The sequence below is a fragment of the Onychostruthus taczanowskii genome, unplaced genomic scaffold, assembly GCF_017590055.1.
Source record: "Onychostruthus taczanowskii isolate IOZ18803 unplaced genomic scaffold, ASM1759005v1 scaffold48, whole genome shotgun sequence".
Classification (NCBI taxonomy): Eukaryota; Metazoa; Chordata; class Aves; order Passeriformes; family Passeridae; genus Onychostruthus; species Onychostruthus taczanowskii.
In genome coordinates, this window is record NW_024502347.1 from 293,956 (window position 1) to 315,840 (window position 21,885).

Below are 21,885 nucleotides of genomic sequence, written 5' to 3' on the forward strand. Positions count from 1 at the left end.
ATCATTCAGCACAAGATGCCTATCTTTATCACCAAAGACCCTCCCTTCCTCTCTATTCCCATCTGTCAGCCAGCTCCAAGAGGGCATCTTTCTCCTCCAGCCTCCTGTGATGCCTGTCTCCTCCAGTGCACGAATTGCTTTCTGACATGTCGTTACAGATTTTCTGCTGACCTAACCCACCCAGTTAATATCAGCAGGACTACTTTCTTCTTGTCCTTTTGGTCTCTCCTTTAAAATGTTCTCTTTTTGTCTGCGATGCAGGCAATGCAGAGCAGCTCACCACCCATTTTCAGCTTTCAGAGTGCAGCACTTGCACAAGTAGTAAGCACTCACTGTAATTTTAGACCTCATTGAGATTAAGGCCTTAAGCAGCATCTCCTGTCACTGCAGACTTTTAAAAATAGGCTCAACATGCACGGTAATAGCAGCATTGTAACCATGGCAATGGAAGGAAGGCAGGGTTTGCAGACAGGGATCTTACCAGACCAACTGGCGTGTCTGAGGCTGGACCAGGGTGACACAAGGGAGAGGTTTCAGGCTCAGGAAGGGCTTTGAGCCTCAAAGCACATCTCTTTCTCCCCAGCCAGGTCAGGTGGCCTAATAAAAAGAATAACATAAGTATAGTTGTTCCTGCCTTGAGCAGGGAAGCCACCTGGATGGTCATTTAAGGTCCCTTTTACTCCTGTAGCTCTGTTTTAATAGGCAGAGCTGACTTCTCCTTGTCCGTGTGCCGTGGGTTTGAGCGTATGCCGATCTTCTGCTGACACCAGCAGAAGGCCTCTGAATATCAAGAAACCAGAATATCCTCATTAAGGATCTTCTTGGAGGATACGAGAGTAATATATTGCTCTTTGAGTGGAGGCTGGCTTTGTGCAGCAATAAAGCATGAATATTAAACAGGAAGTCAATGACACTTCTGAAACATGTCTGAGACAGAAATCCAGATGCTGTATGGGGATATAGGCCCTTAAGCCTTATGTCTATGCTACTCTTTTTTTTTCTTCTTTTTTTTTAAAGCTGCTTCTGCATAATTGGTGGTGTAAGAGGGGGGCAGAGCAAGAGAAAAACCAGATCTTTTAGCCTGGTTTCCTGAGGAAGTGGGGGTTAGGCTGTTAACTCAGTATGTTAGTACACCAGTCCTCCTCTTTGTAAGTTTGCAGGCTGTCTCCAGCCAGGGAGGAGCCTTCAGGGGCAGCATTTGCCTTCCCTGCCCTTTCTCCAGGGCATTAGCTGCTGCAGGGACATGGGCTGGGCAGTAGGAGCAGGGAGCTGCAGACACCCCTGGAGCAGCTGAGCAGTGGCTGCAGCAGGGCTTGTGCAGCAAGTGTGGCTGGGTACCAGGCATCTGGGGCTGTGGGAGAGCCAAGAGCACCAGGATGCAATGTGGGAAGGACTCTCATTATAAAGTTAGCATCACAACTCCAGATAAGCTGGAAATTCACTTTCATTAGTTCCACTGATCAGGCGTTTGCTTAGTCTTGGAGAGCAGAAGACAAAAAAAAGAAAAAAAAAAAGTAGGGAGGTTGTACTGAATAGTAATGACATTTTAAATCCTTAGAATATATCAGCAAAATGAATTCTTTTGTGTGGCTTCTGCGCTGCAAAGAGGTTTATATTAATGTAGCACAATCCTGGAATTACATGAACCTTGTATTTTTTCTGGTTCATACTGGGACACTTCCTTTCTGAGGGAAAACCTGTTGTCTTTAAGGGCAGTGTGAAAGAATAGACTTGATCTAGAGCTTGAGGCTGAAGCATTACATCAGTGCAAAATCTTTTCATTCATAGTTCTAGTGTGTTGTCCTGAGAATTTAATTTCCTGTTTGCACTATGGGAGAGTCTTTTTTGGAAGCCACTAAAGAGCAGGAGTAGTGTTTAAGGTGTTTCTTGAAGGTAAACTGTCAAAATACAGTCAATTTTGTGGTTGGTCCTTTTATTATTTATGTATTTATTCATGTTATTACCTGAATATAGAAACCAGCAACATAAAATATCATCATTAAAGTAAGTAAATAAATAATCAGTGAAGTAGCATGAGGGACAGCCCTCTTTATTTTTATTTTTTTTTCCACCTATCCCCATCCTCAGCCCATTGGTGAGTTTTCCTAGGTTTTGCAATGCTTCTCAGATTTCAAGGTTATATTCTCTTCCGTTTTGTCTTATGTGGCAATGAAGGACCTTATTTATTTTCTTTACTTGTCTCACTATTAAAAAAAATAAACCAGAAAGTCAAGTTTTTTGTTCTTCTATTTCCAGTACTCTTGTTTATTTCGAAACTTCCAGAAAGAGATAAGAACAGCTTAACAAAAACGCTCTCCAGAGTAATCCCTTAAAGAGCAGCAAACAAACACTGCAGATTGGTCCTAAAGGCTGTGCTTCCTTTCTGGGGAGGGAGAGAGGTGGGGAGAGAGGATGTTTTCTTTTTAGCTGTGCTCTAATCATCTGATCTGGGATTTGATAAGCTCCACAAGTCTGAAACCGCTGCCTCCTCCTGTCTTCCCCCTTCCTGCCTCTCAGAAGATTAAAGTGAACATGGCAAAAAGGAAATAGTTTATTTTCAGCTTGTTGTAGTTAATAATTAGTTTACAGTGCAGCATTCTCATTGTTTGTATTCTAATCGTGTTGCTATATTCTTTTCTTACACTGTTTACTTTTCACGTCACGGGCCTTCTTTGATACAGAAATAGGTTTACAAATAGTCCATTCTTGCAGAATTTCAGCCTCTTTTCTACATTTTTGTATTGCACATCAGGAAGTGTGACACATGTAGGTGGAGTATCTTTTGCAAAGGCTCACCTTGCCTGCCCCTCCATGCTTTTCACTCTCTGACAATTTGGAATTACAGCAGTTGTGAAACCACAATAGGAAGCGATCAAGCTATTAAAGTATTACATGTCCAAGATATAAGTATTATTTGGCTCATTTAAAATTAGCTAAATCTGTGTATTGACTGAACTACAAGAAGACCTTGGTAAACACCCGCAATTTGTCCTAAGAGATACTTGTGCTGAATTCTTTTAACCTTTAAAGCCTTGAAGTAAATTTGCCAAGGACTTTGAGTCTGTGTGTTCCCATGTGTGTATTTTTAATGATTTCTTCCATAATGGGAATGGCTGACATTATGGGTACTGTAATATTGCAACACTAGCATACATATTCTATATATATTCTCTGTGTATGTGTTTGTTGTATGTCATGGAGAAAATGCCCTTAATTAAAACCATGCACACTGATCAAAGTACAAAAATATTTATCATAAAACTAAGATTCCCTCTTAAGGGGAAATTTGTTTATAATAACAATTGCTTATAAAAGCAATTTTTTATATACAAAAAAACTACATTTGCATGTAATTGCACTTCTAAATGGCCTATACTGCTTCTGCAGAAGGTTTATAAATACACTGTTTAGCCAGTTTCTGCTAAAGGTCCTTCTGGGTCAATCCTGTGTCTTTAGAAGGAGGCATTTTCTTCTTTGAGACAAAGTGGAAAATCAATTATTAAAACAAAAGCTTCTGAAACCTTGCATTATGCATGGGGGTTTTTTCCCCCTGCTGTATTTTTTAACTTTCATAGTGATGTGAGTACTTATTTCTGGCCACAGAAGTGTTTCACTGATGCCACTGGGATACTGGGCAGGTAAGGATGAACAGGATGAGGGTGTGGGAGAGAGATGCAGCACTGGCTCTAGCCACTATGTCCCTGCATCACTGTCTGCCTGTGCCTTCCCTCAGCTCCAATGATGCCCAGCAGCATTTCTAGGAGCCAGCTCAGAGGGATAGAGAGTTCAGTCTATTTTTAGAACTATGGTCTCCATTCATTTATTTTTTAAAAAATTGTTTGGGGCATAGTACTTCTCATTTTTCTGCAAAGAAAAATGCAAGTGCTCTTCCCGTAATTAATGAAGTATTTTTTTCTACTATTTTGAGAACTGAAGTGTGCTGCTGCAGTCACATGCCCCTCATATGTAACACTCTCAGTCTGAGTGCCTGTTCAGTATTGAGCTTGCTAATAGCTTCCCCTATGGATTGCTCAGCCCCCGTGGCTGCCCACGGCCTCCTGACCCAGGGACGGGAGTTCCAGGGGGAGGCTGAGCTGTCACAGCATGTGCTGCCTTTCAGCTCACACAGAGCTGCACACTTGCTTCTCTCCCCAGCAGTGCAGATGACCAGAGGTGCCACAGGGTTTGGGTTCTTCTCACAACACTTTCAAAGGGCAGGATTTATGAATGGGCCGTGAGTGCCATTGCCTTTCTGTCGCCAGTGGCTTCACTGTGCCATTCTCCACTTGCTCACCCTAACCACTGGCTGTCCCACTGAGGGTTTCTTAAAGCTGTTGGCATCTTTTGATTCTTTGCATCTGCCTCTGCTGGGTCTCTGTACACACCCCCACACTCTCTGCCAGTACTGGAGTTTTCCATGCAGGAGTTGATGCTTGGATGGTGCTGTATTTCTAGATCCCAGCTTTATGCTGCTTTCAGCTCTGTCTTGTTACAAAGCCAAGCTGATGCTTGGGAAAGGAGAAAGTTGTGAATGAAGATTTTGTTTAGTTTGTCCAGCTTGAAAGCAAAGAAAGGGGAAAGGTACTGGTATCACTGATACTGAGCTGGCCTTATCGAGGGGCTTGGACTGCCTGGGTGAGGGGCACAGCCCAGGGTGGAGAGCAAGCAGCTTTGGCAGGGCTGGGAGCCACAGAACGTGGGCAACAGCTGACAGCAGCTCGTCTGCTAAAGGTAAGTCAATATAGCAGCTCAGTTTTTAATCTTTAGCACAGTTTGTGGGTTTCTTTCCCTTCATAGCTCCATTTTATTAAATCAGAAAAAGTTCAAGCAAAGCCTCTGTGTTTTCCTGGTGTTTTCCTCCCACGTTTCCTGTTTCTTCAGACTTGTTGCCACTGCAGTGGTGACTTTGCATCTGAGTTCCTTCTGCTCCAAATGGAAAGGGCAGACGTGTTTTTAGACAGGAACAAGTTTAATGGTGCAGACAAACATTCTTGTTTTGAAACTACTAAACTACTTTTGGACTCCTTTGACAGAGGGACCTAGTTATGCTTATTTACATCCTGCATGTGCGGAAGCTTTCCAGTAACTGTTTTAGAAATCCAGTGACTTTGACATGAAAAAATGCAGAGTGCCTCTCCCATAGCCAGCGTCCTCTTTCCAAGTTTTGACACTATTGCATGGGAGGATAAACCACTAGAATATTGTTGTGTTAGTATAAGTCTTCTAATGGTGTTGGTGGTTGGTGTTTTTTTCCGTTTGCTGTTGTCCAGGGTTGTGTCTGGACTTGTTGCAAGAGCAGATTTTGTTGGGAGCTCTCTCTTTCTGCCCTCAGCTCTCTCCCTGCAAGCCCGTTGATGACTGGGCTTTTTCATATCATGTGCCAGCTATCTGGGACCTCACTTAGAAAAGAGGTAGTTTCAGGCTAACAGGGAGGCTTTTGTCTCTGTGTAAGAACAAGCCTATAAGCTTCCCTTAAACTTTAAATGTTTTATTGTTGGAAAGCTGTCAGATGTTCACAGGATAAGGGCTCTTTATATGTAATCTGGCATTGCACAGTAAAGGATTACTTAATGTAAGTTAAGATGTGCGGTTCCTTTATAAACTGGCTATGTAAATTCAACATGTAGGATATTGTTTTTCTCCCTCTGTTCAATGTTGCTTCTAGAAGGGGTTTCTTGGTTTTGGTCAGTTGGAGGTTTTTTGGTTACTTGGTTTTTTGGTTTTAGTAGGGTTACAAATCTTAAGTGGTGGGAATAGGTGGAAAATGCTGCATGCACCCAATTAAAAACAGTACATGTGTGCTTCCATAGATTTGTTCAAACAGCAGTGTCAGCAGAGTCCTGGGTGACAGAATCCTCAACCACTCTGTAAAGGGTAACTTGAGATTGTTAGAGCAGAGTCCTGGTAACCTACTACTGAAAAAAACTTTCTGGACCAATTCATGGTCCCAAATCTGTGTGGTGTGATGCAGTGTAACATAAGCATGACTGATATTGAAACAGATAAAAAAGGCAGGCTATCACTCTGAAGAGACTAACCAACACTTTCTTTTCAAAGTGGATCCAGCTCATTTACTGGTTACACATCCTGATCCAGATATGTTTCTTTCTAAACTGTTCAGCATGAAAAACTTAATCTTCCTAGTTTTTGCCAAGTAAAATAGCAGCCCAAACACCAGGAATGCCTGCTTCTACTTGAGGTTTGCAAAAACAGCAGCAGAAGCATGTTGCTAATAGAAAACTGACAGATGTTCATAATTATGTAGATTTTCTTCTGTGTTTGAGTACCATAAACTCAATTGCATCTCCTGGCATTTGAAAAGTATGTAAGACCACTTATGACTTCAACCAGCCACTTCCTCCAGCTGGGTGAAACTCGTATGAACTGCAACATGTACCAGAGCAGCACCCTCTGTGTGGCTGTTTTTATGCCTTCAGTCATGTTATTATCTGTTTTCAATGGTGAATAAATTGTCACTGAACAGTTTTTGCTTCAGTGAACAATCAGGAGTTTTGTGGGTTCACGTCTAGGATTATTCACAATGCATTTGATTCAAAGACCCTTGAAGTTGGTGAGTGCTGATGGATTGGGAGTGCAGGATTGAGAAAGAAGTACTTACCATGTCTGCTTTCAGTGATTTCTCTTTTGTCAGTAGTAATAAACTTAATTCTGATCCCAGTATGAACTGACAAAAACACATCTGAAAGCTGATGAGGAAAAATAGAGGTTGTGTCATGAAGCAGACAGAGTCATGAAGCCGAACACACAAATGATGTCTAGTTACTCTGCTTGCCACTTTGTTTCACAAAATACTTCTTTACAGAAAGAAACTTTTCCACAAGGCTGCACAACTACACTGCTGATATATATGTAACACTAGGAGAGGGATGTATGGGTTTTTGGTAAAAGGTGCAGTTTGTCGTGCTGCCTACAGGAAAAGGCTGTTCCTGGCAGATAATAACTCTGATTATCCCCAGAAGTGCTTTGCTTTTCTTTAATGTTTCAAATCACGTCACTCTGAGATTCAGCACAACTTTTCGTGTCCATTGGTGTGCAAAGGATTTTCTGTATCTTACTATGGAGGAGGAGATGCTTGAGCAGCTTTCCTTCGGATACTGGTTGGACAAACTGTTTGTTTCCTCTTCTATTTGTTATAGTCATTGTAAAAGAAGCCTATATTGGTGTTCCTTGAGGCCTGTGTTAGTTTATTTTGTATTTCCTATGCTGTACTCTCCAAAGTGAGCAGAGCTTTTCTGAAAAGTGCTCATCAAAATTTGCAGATATGTATAATGATCCAAAGCCTTCAAGAAAAAGGAATATTTCCCCTACATTCTTGGGGAGAACAAAAATCGTTAAGACTGAAATTGAGCTCTGTATGGGCCCCCAGACTGGACACAAAGAAAGAGTGAATAATCTTCGGTTTGCTCTGCATGCTGTGTCCCGCCCTCACCCTCAACTATGCAGCAAAACATTTCCCTTCCCTTCTCCCTCCCTGTTCCACCTCCAAGCCTCTCTTCTCCTTTGTAGCCTAAGAGATAGAGCACATTTTTCACCATCACCAAAAATAAAGCAAAAAGCTTCCCCAAGGTTTCTATCTGCCATCCCTACAGTTCTGAAGATCTTGCAGGGCTAGAGATGTGGCAAATTGTGTGGCTGCCTCAGATTTAACCAGACACCCCTTTCCCTAGCCCTCTTGCTAGTTTTTGTCATACATGGTCTCAGTGGAAGGCTTGGACTAGACTCCTTTGGCATGTATTAAAGCAGCAGCCTGCATTCCCTTGCTGTAACGTGGGAATGTTACATGTTACAAGTGGAGCTGTACTCTTGGTGCATCTTTTCCATCTTTTCCTCCCTTTTACCCTAGAGTCAGCACAGGCCTTTTTCTTTTTTATTTCTTCCTCTGTCATTTTATTTTATTTTATTTTATTTTATTTTATTTTATTTTATTTTACTCAGTCACTCTTCAGACAAACTTTTCTGAAGAATTTTCCCAGTTTGGTTTAATCCTGGTTGCTGCACAGGCATTTGTGCTGGGGTGAGGGAGGAAGAGAGAGGGGAAGGGAGCACTGCCAAGGCTGCATCCAGAAGCTCTACACCAGTGCTGGGGGGAGTTCAGCCCCTTTTGGCAATGGTGCCAGCCCTTGTCTTTCAAGTATTCCTGGGACCGGCAGCATGAAGCACAGAGTTTCCTTATTTGTCACCCCTCTGAGGAAATTTTTTCATCAGTCTCATGGTGTAGAAGAAAATAATGAGCTAATCCAAAGTTGAGGTGCCACTGGATTGTTTTGGACCTGGCTCATTTCTTAAGCTTCTAACTTTTCTGCATGCAGATTTTATCCAATTAGTTCGGAGGCAGAAGTAGAGTTTCTTGACTTGATGTTTTCTTTCCAGGCCAAATGCCTGGAAGCTAGGGAGGGAAATAGATGGCACTGGAATAATAACCACCTTCCCTGAGTTTGAGCAAAGCACTTAAGACCCACTTTTTTTTTCAGTGTTTTCATAAACTCTGCCAAGCTGTACAAAAGGTGATGGGAGAGGAGGGGGTGTTAATTTTTTTTCTTTATTCCTTGATATACCCACTCTTTTTCTCAACTGCTAAACAAAGAAAGCAGAGAAGATGCTTACGTTTTTACTTTTCTGTTAGAAAATATCTGTTCCTAAAATCTCTCACAACAGCCTCCTCTGATTTGTAATGATGCCTTTTTTTCTTTTCTCCCCACCCTGATCCCTGCACTCAAATGAAGTCTGAGCTTTATAATATCAAATTGCTAATCGGGACTTAGAGCAATGTGATTCAGTTTCCATGTTTTAGAGGAATATTTGTTTGGTTATTCCTTAATTGAAATTTTAATTTCATAACTGCTTTTTATGTAATGATGATCAGTAAAAATAATTTGATTTAAGAAGCCATTCCCCTTTTGTTTCCTGTTTATGCCTACAGCATCTTTCAGGAGAGGCACTGGCACAAGAGTTGCTGTTTCTGCAGCTGAGGCAGGTTTTCATGATCAGTAGTGCAGGGCTCCAAGTCATCTGTGTGTAGCTGTGAAGTTACTCATCCAGCAGTAATTTCACAGATACCTCTCTGGTGAAAAGTTCAGCCATGTACTTGGGGGAGAATGGGACTTAGAAGCAGTTCAAATTTAGCCTGGCTTCACTGGTGTGGACACCTGGGCACTGAAAGTTATGTTCTTCTCCATTTACTGCACTGTTACCACTCCCAATGCTGAGCACCAGCAGAATCCTTGCCTCTTCCATCTTCTAGGAGTTTACGAACTAAATGTTTTAACATCATTGTTAGTCTGTGCTCCATGAGTTATTCTTTCAAAGATTTCGCCTTAAGGGAAAATAAAGCTTAGCTGTCATTTGAAATTTACTCAGGGTCGGCAAAATGATGGCATTTGTCACTTTTGCTCTCCGTCATCTTCAAACGAGCCCTAGTGTGTGTCAAGCTGGATATTGTGTTGGCTTCCTTCTTCTCCCTCTTTGTTCTCCTAGAGAATGCCAAGTAATTAATACAGTCTAAAAATGAAGTGTGGCACAACCCCTTTTTTCCCTTTCTGTACTTTTCAGACAAGGAGGCTGTCATGAACCTACGTGCATCCAATTCCAAAGCCAGTTTGTTAAAACAAAATGACTTAGAGATACTGGGTTGACCAGTTTTTTTAGGGTTGGATCTAAAATAATTGGCACACTTGCTGTGTGCTGCTGTGCATTTCTTGTTGTTGACCTTGTCTCCCTGAAGTCTGAATAGCCATCATGTCAGTGACAGTGATGTGTCTGAGCAGTCTGAGGGAGTCCTACAATTATTTTAATATTTTGCATAATACTAGTGGAATTCAGTAATTAGTTGTGAAGGTTCAGATCCAATTACCTCCTTCCCTAAACCAGGAAAAATTGTGGAATTTGGTGATGTGTTAGTAGAGAGAGAAAAAAGTGTAACATAATTTGTGGTGTTCCAGTCACTCATTATTTTTCTCCTTTTCTGTCTTATTTTACAGGGCATGTTTTTGAGCCATTTGTGAGGAAATGTGGTGAAAGTAAACTTGCTCTGTTCGGGGGGGAAATTTTGGTAAGTGGTGCTGTCTTGATCAATTTTGGTTTTCAATAAGAATTTCATAAAGGTTGTTTTAGCTTTTTTCAGTTTTAATTTTTTTTATTTGTTTTTTTAGCTCTGGAAAATACAGAATTATAGTTGATTATATGTGGTCTTTCTCTGGTATGGAGACTCACAGTATGAGAAGCATTGACAGAGAACAGCATGCTGGGCCTCAGGGCAAGGAATGTGTTTTCATTTGCTCCAGTGGCATCTGCTTATTGTGTTTGTAGCTGTTCCATTCTGCTGAAGAGTGGTTGAGCTGAAACCTGGAGTAGAAGAAATAAAAAGGCCTAATTAAAAAACAAGGGCTATGAAAAAAGCATGCTAGCTGTATAAAAGATCAGGAGCAAAGGTAATGCAGAGGGAGTATGTATTTCCCAAGGTGGTGGGGGTGTCCAGTCCCTCTACAATCCTTCCATTTCTTCCCAAATGTCTGACTGACACCCTTGCCATGTGGAGCTGGGATGGTTTGGTTATGTCTGAGAGATAAGGAGATGGTTAATGTGTGCTGTACCAGTTTTCCTGTTGCTCCTTTCCATACCAGATGACAAGCTTTGCTGCTTGTCTGACTGTACTGTATGCAACACTTCCAGAGGCATCAGCCTCCAACATACTTCTCTGGTCAGCAGTGCTCTGGAAATATGGCACATCGTGTGTCTGTGTTGCTGAGCTGCACCGCTCTGAAGTAGAAGGAGACAGAGAAGAGAGGAGGTAATTAGTGACATGTCCCAACTAGAGGGAAGTGATTCAGAGAAAGCTCTTCAAACCTGCAGAAAATAAAGGCAGCAGATCTGGAGCAGTTAGTGGGTTTATCTTGCTTTTCCCTCTCGGAGACCATCAGTATACACAGTTCTGGATAGTAGCAATCAATCACCCTTGGGAAAAGAAACATGTCAGCAGAAGACTGCATCCCTGCTTTCCCTTGCCCAAGCAGGGTATTGGGCTGGTGCTCTTTCTCCAGGCAGAATGTGCAGATTGCAGACGAAAACTGGCTTATTTTCCACTGGCAGAAGACTTAAGAGTCAGATGGCCTGCAGGGTAGAAAACTGAAAATTAAAGACTGGCTCTGTGAGAACACTTGTTCTTTTACACCATTAAAAAACCCCTAGATGTTGTTACATCATCTAGAAAGATCCGGATTAGCTAGCAGATGTTTAAATGTAGATCACTTACCCTTCTACAGAACATTTACTCTTAGAGACAGGAAAAGATAGGGTAGTCAAGCCCAGAATTTCACAAAGAAGCTGGCCAAACACATGAAAAGTCCTGCCCAATTTGACCTGGGTAAACCCTGCCACCGTTCATTCTTTTAAATTATTTTTTCTCTTTGGATCAGCTTTTCTGACAATTGTGCATGTTATAAGTTTGCATCTATATCCGTATAAGAAATACAAGCAACAATTTGGTTGTAGGGTCACAGATGAGCCACAGGTCAGAGCATGAGTTCATTAGTCCATGAGATTTTGTGGTGACTTCCACAAAACTTCGTGACTTTGCTACAAAAGAGGGCAGGATCTATATCTAGTTTCCTTTTTGGTGGTAGTACTGATACTTTAATCCTAAAAGTTGACCAGTGTCCTCACAGACTGAACTTTGTGTGAGGAATGACAAAGTTCACAGGTGAAAGAGGAGAACTATCTGGAAATAGTGATGCTGTGTAACACCATTCAAAGATGCTTCAGCTGAGGCCAGCCTGGTCTGTGTGGCTCACCTTAATAAGAGAGCACAGTTCAAGAGCAGCAAGGGGAAAGTGACAGAAGCATGATTCTTAGAATCATGGAATAATCCTGGTTGGAAAAAACTGCCACGAAACTGCCAAGAAACTTGTACAAACTTCTGGTCTTGTCCAAACCCCCACTTGAAACAGGTCCTATTAGGTCAGGTTGCTCAGGGCCTTGATTTTCAAAATTCAGCTGGCTGGAAACTTTACAGCCCTTCTGGGTATCTGTTATGTTTGACCATCCTCAGAGGGAAAAAAGTGCTTTCTTCTTGCTTCTTGCTGTTGTTCGCTGTCCGTCAGTGGGAACTCTGCATCTTCTCTGCCTGTGAGAAGGAAGTCTTGAAGAAGATCTCAAAATCAGGAAAGTTGCTTCATGTGGCTCCATGGAAATTGGTGTCATGCAGATGCAATAAACTTGCTAGTGGGGAAAAAAGCAAACGACAATCTGGTTCACAGAGGTTCTACTTGGGCAATGTTTCTCAACCTATAGCTGACGTTCAGGCTCAAAGAGCATGGCTGCTTGACTTGGTTGAATTTTGAAATGTGGAAGAGGATTAGCTGACAAACTGAAAACTGCCTGCTTTTCTCACTTGCTTATAGTGATCCAAGTCAATGAAAAGAGGAACTTCTCACTGCTGGGTTGTAAACAGCCTGGAATTTTTTCAAGCCGGTCTGGAGCTGGGTTTGTTCTCCAGGATTTTGCTCTGAAATTTGTTTTCCTGCAGCGATTAAAGTACATAAACTGAGTGCAAATTTTCTTTGTTTTCACAGCTGTTCTTTTCACGCTTCCCACTTCAAACTGTTCGCAACATCTTATTTTGAAGTAGAATAATCAGGGACGTTGATTTTCTCATATGTGAGGATCTCTGAAATATCTCTGACCCTACTATATGTTTGCCTATGGCATTACAAATTCCCAGAGAGTTTAAAAATAATTGCAGGAAATGTAATGACAAGGAAACAGTTTTGCCCAGCCTCTGTCCCTAACCTACTGAATCCAAGAAGTACTGGACATCAAGAGGACGTTTTGAATTTATCTTGACATAGCTCAGAGGCTCAGCAGTTATTTGTTCATCTTGTATCAAAGTCCTAGAAAAGGTCATGCAGCCTCTAGATCAAAAACTCATAATGGATTTAAGAGCTGATTAGAGACATATACTTGAGTGCTGGGAGGGGAATCTTGGCTGAATTTAAAACTCCCTCAGCTAAGCTGATGACAGTGTGAGAAGACCCTTCATTTGATGAGATTTCTGTGAAGCATCCTTGTGGATGCCAGAGCAGATATTCGTGTGGCACTGTAGGCTGACCGTGGCATGTCACGGAACGGCCACCCTTCCACATCACAAGGACTCACAAGAAGCCTGACTGATGTAGGACAGAAAACCTTGGGGTGATCTCTGTTGTATATTTTCTCACAGTCACACTGCTCTTTGCCAGTCCACACTACCCTTGAAACTCTTGCCTTTCATAACACTTCTTGTATTTCTAAGCATGACTTACACTGTACAGTCTGGGGTTCTGTCCCTGTCCCAGCAGCTGGTTACAGCCGTCAAGATCAGGGCAGGATAAAGCTGTGAGGTGAATTGAGGGACTGCTGTACCATAAACCTGACCTGCGTCTTTCTGTACCACATGTGCAACTGAGCATTCGTCCATTTCCTTCCATTTCTGGGAAGATTTCCTCTTCCCAGAAAAGCTGTGAATGATTCAAACACAGGCCTTGGTGTTGAATGTATATGTCAGAGCATGGGAGTCCGTGGCTCTTTTCCCTCCAAATTTAGACAGGAATACCTTCCCAAGTTGAGGGTTTTTTGATGTTTCACCTGAAATCTGAGATGCTTTGCTTCTATTTGCACACTTCTCCGTAGACTAGAAGCAACTGCACATCTTAAACAATGGATTCAGTTATTAAATCAGTAGCTCAGATATATCAAGGGAAATTTGGATTTGTGCTAATACACTCATCTGCTATTTTGGGGGTTTTTTTCCCCCTAATATAGCAGTCAGGTTTTTCTCTTCTTATTTTAAACACAAGGGAAAAAAAGTAGCTAGTAATGGCTGCTTTGATTTTAAGAAATGACATAAAACTAAATTTCCAGTATTTTTACTCATAGTAAATTTGTTTGCCTTTAGAAAGGCTGTGATAGCTTGTGAATTCCTGGGTGTCCAGTTTGTATGGTACAATTATTTATATCCCTGATGTCTACCAAAAATGCTATTGCATTTCTCTTGGTAGTTCTTCACACCTGTCAGGTGTCTGACAGAAGAAGATAATACATAGAGCATCTATGTATTATCTGTGCTCTCACTACAAAAATAAGCTGCTGGGACTTTTTCTTTATTACCTGTATTCTGCCATACCCACAAGAGGATTTGCTTGAGTCATTAGCTGCTCTCTGTAATTACGGCTGACCTGGTGCATTTTGGTCCTATTTCTAGCAGCTTTTAGCTTTCTGAAGTCATTCATTTGGGCACTGATGTGCCTCAGTGGTGTACTTCTGTTGCTTTTCTTCATTATCTCTTCCTTTGGGCTGAAGATTATTTTTCTCCTTAGGAAGGAAAGTGTGGGAAACACTTGAACATTTTGATGTATTTGAGGCTTACCAAAATTTGCTATGCTATGATAGTAATTCCTTCAGTTTTAGTCTGTTTCTTTTCTTCCAGTCTAATCCATTCAGAAGATGTGAATGTTGATGCTGCTGGGTGTAGTAAATGTTAAATCTGGTCCTTAAGATTTCTGAGGAATGTGGTTTGTCCCCTGTCCAGAGCTGCATGTGTCCAGTCCCAATCAGATTGGATTTAGTCTGCTCTCTCTGAAGCATTGTTATACTTGTGCTCAGTTTATTAAATCAGATAACCCTACACAGCAAGGTTACGTTCCAGTCTCCTGCAGAAGAGATGTTTGTGTCTCAGACTCTGTAATTTTCCTACATTTCACTGCTAATTCATTTAATATAGTTTTTTGTTCCTTCTTCCCCCCCCCCCTCCCCACACCCCCTCCCCCCACAAAGTTTGTGGTGATCCAGTTGTTGGAATTACTCAGCAAAAGAGTTGATCTGTGGGCCATCTATGTGGATGTCTGTCCCATTGTAGCCACTGCAGAAGAAATAGGGAAGGACAGGTAAAACAGCAGATGGAAATTCTGTTCACACTTCACACAAGGGAGCTGTGTTTCCCAGCTCTCTTGGCTGGCTCAATGGCGACGATGTTTGCAGTGGGTCACGATGTTAGAGCAGCTTGAGTATCCATGATAGGGTTTAGCAAGTGCTACATTGATTGTGGGGGTTTTTAATCTAGATCCAGTTGCTCTGTTAAAAGAAAAACATTACATTTTGCAAATTCAGGCGTTGCACTAGGAAGTGTTACATCAATGTTGCTCTTTTCTGTACCTGCCTTGGTGCAGTTGATACAAAAGCTCTTGTTCCATCACTGGGGCATGTTTCACACCTTATGTTCCCATTCCTCCCCTGCAGAGAACTGGCTGCAAACACCTGCCTGATGCAGGGCCATCCCAGCCTTCAGGAGCTCAGAATTAGCGATGGAGCAGCCGTGCAGCTGGTCTCATGGCCAGCTCTGATCACTCACAGCGTAACTGCAGCTTCGAGCGGGCAGGTGCCACCCAACTGGTCGTGGGATCCTGGAGCATTGTAGGTGGGATCTCCAGGGAATTTAGTTGCTAGGAAGCATCACCTCCTTAGTGAGCTCATGCAAATTAAGGTTTATTTTTTCAGAGGTTAGTAATTTAGTCATGTTTGGGAGTTTTCTGCAGAGATCAAAACACAAAGATTTTGCCTTGACACTTTGCAAGTTTATGGTCCAAATCACAAAACCTGTGGAGCTGTTCAAGGAGTGACCAGAAGCTTTTCACATGAATAAATCACTCCAGTTTCCCATGCCTTGCTTCAGAATTAGCTTGAAAAATTTTGTCTGACGTCATGCCAAAAATCCAAAACAGCAACAAAGCAAGGGGGAAAAAACGCCTCCCTGCAGACACCCAGCATGGAAAATATTGCCAAACTTGGGTCTGTTTGTGCCAAGTTTATAATCAGGCAGCAACAGGGTCTTAGTAGGTAATGCTCTCAACCCACAGCTAATGAGCCCTGCAGTGTAGAGAGTGAGGAGCACTGGAGACAGAGCCTGATAATGCTGTGTGCAAAACACAGATCATATCTGGGAAGAAAGGAGAACATGATCTCTGGGCATCAGATAAGGCCATTTCTGTGGATATTACTCTTACTAAAGGAATAAGTGTTGTAATGACAAACAGATCTATAGGTAGAGTATAAGGCTTGTGGGCAGATGTAGATTTTCCTGACCTACGTGTGCTGTATTTTGCAGTCCCAGCCATAGCAGTGCTTTTCTTCTATGTTTCTTTTACAAAATACAGGAGGAGGGAGATGGTTAAAGTAATTTTCTCAGCATTAATTCTGCCTCATCAATACTTCATGGATTTAACAGATTTTAGAGTTGGAGTCATTTGGGAGACTATTTTATGAGCCAGGTTCAGTGCAGGTTGCTGAAAGTAAGTGGAGGACAGAATGCATGTGTGTGTGATACAGGATGCTGTGGTATCAGGATTTAATTATTATGGGATTTGCTTAGGAGATTCTCTGTGCTCTTTGTGAAGCTTTATGTTGGGCACTAAATATATTGCATATAGGCAAGTGATCTCTTCAGTAAGAGTTTGGCATGGATCTCCAGGTCCATGGAGTGTGTCTGTTTCCACCTCATAGCGTAAGCACACTGCTCTAGTTCTTCATCTCTCTTTACATCTGCCTCTCATTTAAATGCTCATCTGACACAAATGTAATGAAACTGCATATAAAGGATCATGAAGAGGAGGAGAGATCTCATTGCAGATTACCAAAGCTGAATATTTTTGGACATTGAGTTATGTATATTATCATTCTGATAAGCTCAAAGATAAAAGAAAGCCTTGGATGCAATCCAGAAAGATCAAGAACAGAAACTAGTGTAAAAATGATGCATTAATGCGTGTCTTGAGAATGCCTGCAGTGCTGTATCACAATACCCATTCCAAAATAAAAATTAAGATGGGTGGATCCTGGAGGCCACTTCTCAGTGATGGTGGAGATTACTGCTTGAGGTGTCACACTCCATGAGCTGAGGTGGAAAGCTCTGTTAGGGAGTACTCCACATCATTCTGCACCTGCCCTGTTAACAATGGGCAACAACATTCCTGTGCTCCAAGGGGTCCTCTGCAGCCTCCACTGGTCTGGAATTGTCAGCTCTTCCCAAGACATATTATCAGGCAACTCACTGGTGGCGATTTTTAGAAAATATCCAGTGATCTTAAATTCACGACAAGTTTGTGTTCATGTTAGCTCTGAAAACCTCAGAGGTTTATACAGCCTTCTCATTAATAGCGTTTTGTCCTGGTGACCTTTATACCTGTTCAGCACCCACCTATAGGAGTCTACTTAATATAGAAAGTCATATTGCTGCTATTGTTTTTAAGAAGAAAAAATAATAAAAGATTCAACTGTGTAAATGTCATTCCTGCCTAGCCTGTTTAGTGTTGCAAGGCAGGGAGAAGTCTGCTTTGAGATTTTCCCTCTGGCAAAAGCTTGAAAAGCCTTGAATATTGTGTGCATCCTTGATCGTGTCATGCAATGGTGGTAGTGAAAAGTACAAAATCTACTATCTCGTTCTGCCAGGGTTTTGAATGCTGTGCTGAGTGCTGAGCACTAGTCTTCCTGATCCCACAAGGTGGTGTTGAATCCTGCAACAACCTTCCAGGAAAGCTGTGGCATAGCTGCCACCATGGAAACATGGTGGGATGGCTTGCATGACTGGGGTGCTGCCATGGATGGCTACAAGCTCTTCAGAAGTGGCAAGAAGAGAGAGGAGGCTTTGTGTATTAGGGAGTTTTCAGGCTGTAGAGTTGAGGATAGTGACAATAATGTGTGGAACAGCTGAGGGAGCTGGGGTTGTTCAGCCTTGAGAAAAGGAGGCTCAGAGGAGACCTTATCACTCTGTGAAACCACCTGAGAGGAGGCTGTAGTCAGATGGGGGTCAGCCTCTTCTTCCAGACAACAAGCCATAGGATGAGGGGACACAGCCTTAAGCTGCACCAAGGGAGGTTTAGGTTGGACATTAGGAAGAATTTCTTCACAGAAAGGGTGACTGGGCATTGGAATGGGCTGGAGTCACAATTTCTAGTGGTGCTTAAAAAAAGACTGGATGTTGCACTTAGTGCCATGGTCTGGTTGACATGGTGGTGCTTGGTCATAGGTTGGACTTGATGATCTGAGAGGTCTTTTCCAACCTAATTGATTCTGTGTGATTCTGTGCTTCTATGATTTCAGATAGTATTGATTTACTGACATAAGTTTTGTGCTGTTACTTAATTGAACCGCACTTCTTACCTTATATTTTGTTTTATGCAAAATCATGATAACTAAAGGTAGTGACTTTTTAGGCAGAAGGATAAAAATAGCACAAGACATTTTAGGTTCTTTGTGAAATTATTAGTTAAAAATAGACATAGATGTTAAATAGGATCTGAAATGTTAACTACTTTGATCCCTGGTTAACAGACATTCCCATTCATGCAGTTAAGGTGCTACATAGAAAGAAGACTCTATGTGAACAAAACTTCAATTGTACACAATGGAAACAGGATTTTGGGTCTTCTCTTGTCCTGTTTTGCTGCTTATCAAAAGTTAAAAGTTTGTCTTTTTCTTCAGGGGAAACTTACACCAAATTGAAGTACAGTATGCTTAAAGCTAGTGATTTCATCAGTCACCAGCGTCTGTTACTGAGCAGTGCTGAGTCTGGTCAGCTGTAATTGGACAGAATCATCAGTCTGGGGAAGTCCTCATTTTCGATTTATATTTTTTGCTTGTGTGTGACACTTAAGAGTTTTTGTCCATTTTTTCCTCCTCTTCTAATTCCTCAATATTAGGGAATTAGTGTCTCTCTGCATGCCATTTACTATCAAACATAATCCCCTTTTCCCCTATTTCCTTCCATTTACATCCTTTGATGAGAAATATTTAGGCCACTACATGTCTTTATTCTTATCAGACAGAGGCTGATGAAAGATCTGTTACAGGAAATTCAGCTCTATCTATAGAGTAGAGTAGTTCAGAATACATGCTTAGACATATAGAAAGCAGAGACTGACAGCTGATAGATGCTGTAGACTTCTCATTGTTTTCTACCATGGTCATTATGCCAAATGTGTCAAAACATAGGGAAACAAATTTGTATACAAGTGAAGGGGCATATTTTTTGGCAGGGAAGACAGTGCAATATCCACTGTCCTATTTTTAAGATACCCATTATAAACATTTTGGTATCTGCTAAATGCCTTTGTAGAAGCCCAAGACCATTCCATTTGCTTTTTTGAATGTTTTTTCTCTTCAGTTTTGCCCTCTAACTGACTGTAATTACACAGGGAGGCTTAGTCTGAGTTTAACCACTGGCTTTCCTGTATGTCATTAGATAGTGTTGGGGGATTATCAGGCACAGTTGTAAACTGCAGTATATGTCTTCGTTTTCTTTTTTAGGTTAGACTGTTTATAAGCCAAGTGTTTCAGATGACAGAGAGGGAGCACTAATCAAAGCTGACAAAGCAGAAGGAAAGCCTGTGTTGAGCTACAAGGCTGTTTGCAACAGCCTTTTGCTCACCCCAAGGAAACAAGAGCATGCTGAAGACACAAGCTACATTTCTACTGTAAAACAGAATTCTCTCGTGTTGGTACTAACGTGCTCACCATTTCTGTGTCAGTGCAGCATGTGCCTTCCATGTGTGTGTCACCCTGTTCATGTGGTGTGCTGTTACCCAGACACAGTTTCTTGTCCAGTCATGTGTGTGGAATATGCCATTGGTTTCTATCAGCAACAGTGAATCTTGCACAGAACTGCAGCTCCTGCTGTGCTCTTAGCAGTGGATTATGCTCAGCAAAAGGTGTAGTACCCTTCATCCACCCTTCATCTAACATCTCTTGCAGCAGTGTGCAAAGGGACTATGTGTGTGTTACATAGCAGGCAAAAAGCAGCCCAGCGTGAAAACACTTCAGAAGGTGGATGGATGTTGGGAAGAGCTCTGAGGAAGGAGCTCTGTTTCCAGGCAGAGAGAGGAAGCACTGGGGCTGCTTGCTGTGCACAGCCAGTGGTCTTTGGGAAGAGCTCACGTTCATATTGGGTTTGTGAGTTTGCTTTACCATCCACTTTAGGTCCCCTAACTTGCATCTGCTTTTATCCGTACTTTCCTGCATGTGTGATTTGGATGAATGTATGTGAGACCTGAATTTTAAATTTTGTGGGAAACAGATCTGTTACTCTGGTGTTGCAAGACCCCTTTTACAGCACTTCTAAGTTTGCAGAAATCAAAAGAAAATGATGGGATTTGTTTTGAGGCATGTGTGTTTGAGAGAGCACAAAAGTAATTTATATTGCATGGGTCTTCTAATTGCTGTATGAAGTATTTCTGTTAGCATCAACAGTTTCTATTATTGTATTAAATATTTCCCTGGTTGTGCTTCTGATTTAAGAAATAAAAAATTCCTAAGCTGTCACTTTTAACCACCTCTTCTTCTCTAAGAAAACTCTTGCTCAGTACTATGAGAGTCCAGTACCGTTCCAGGCCACCGTCCTGTTTCAGTAGGAGCTGTAAGAGTGCTGCTGGGTGGAGAATTTTTGTGTCAAGTTACCAACACTGCTCTGCTTCCACTGTAACCAGCAGTTCTCAGGGTATTTTTTTTGCCCAGAATATTTCTCCTCTTTTTGAAGCTTCTCATGAATGTAGTCAATGTCTTGCTATGCTCTTTTGAATCTCTTATGTCTGGGATAAATTCCAGGAGCTTTATGGTGTGGCTTTAGGCTCCACTGGGCTGGAGATACTTTTACTTGTCACCCAGACAAGAACTCTCCTTAACTATTTAACACAAGAAAATAAAAGAAAAACAAACAAACAGCAACAAAAACCTGGTAAAAGCAAAATAAAAAATATAAAACCATTTTCCTATTCCAGGGTGGAGGAAGAAGATACCCTAGGCACAGCTGGCAATTAGTTGTATATTTTCTTCAGGTTTTTAACCAGATATCATAGAAATCTGGGTTTTGATGGACAGCTCTCTAATGACAGTGGACAGTGAGAGCAGCAAATTTAATATGCTCTGCAAGTCAGGGGTGTTGAAGTACTAGAAAACTGTGAAAGTCTGAGAGAAATGCCCTTGGAGCTTGCTTTGTCTGTTCACAACTCGCCCTTTCTTCTATTTAACCAGTTTGAGTCGAGGTTGTCTGCTCTGGGCTCCTCTGTGTCAATGGAATAGGGGAGTGTGAAGGGAGCTGATTTTTTTAAATAATTTCCTTTTTTTTTAATTTTATTTTTAACCCAGAACACATGAGCAAAACAACAGGCTGTATGCCAGCTGAAATCATGGTGGCTCATGCAAAGTGTCAAAGTAGCTGTTGGTGCTGTCAGAAATCTGTTCTTGGTTAGTTTGGCAAGACATAAACTAGTAAGTGACTCTCCAGAGGTATTTCTGTGATTATGTGGCAGGTAATGACACATTTACTGTGTTAACAAGCTTGACTGTAGCTTGCTTGGCATGTCCAGCAACCTCCAATTAAATTTTAATTTACAGAAATAATTCCTCCTGATATTGCATGCTAGTACTCTGCAAGAGTCTGAAAACATCTAAGCCACCCTAATCCATTTGTTAAATTTTATAGGTGTTGCTTATCTTATGATTAAACAAAATCTTGAGAAATAGGATTCTTCAGTGGAGCCCAGTTAAATCTTTTGCAAGGACTGCTAAAGCTTGCAAGTTAAACTGACACTGCAGATCATTTAAATCTGTATTATCTCATCAGTGGGTAATTTCCAAACCCCACTTATTATGTAAATGTATTCAGTAACCAGAAGAAAGATTAAGTATGTGAGAAATCGTACTTTTATATGCTGTAAGTCATCTTACCTGTGTTATGTTTGTTCTGGGTGAAAAACAGTGTCTGACTGTGACTGGGAGCCTCTCCAGGGATCTCATCCTCAAATCTGCAATGCTGTGATTTACAGGAACAGCCTTGTGATGCTTCTT

At 41.6% G+C, this 21,885-nt stretch overlaps 1 protein-coding gene across 3 annotated transcripts in view; it reads left to right on the forward strand.

Annotated features, from left to right (window-relative positions):
* The window catches only part of FYN (FYN proto-oncogene, Src family tyrosine kinase), a 137,813-nt gene that overhangs the window by 50,678 nt on the left and 65,250 nt on the right, over positions 1–21,885 (forward strand). For all 3 annotated transcript variants that reach the window (XM_041414883.1, XM_041414881.1, XM_041414882.1), the window contains exon 2: positions 9,999–10,069. The gene's annotated coding sequence lies outside the window, so the exon portion shown is untranslated. The remainder of the gene's footprint in view (positions 1–9,998; positions 10,070–21,885) is intronic.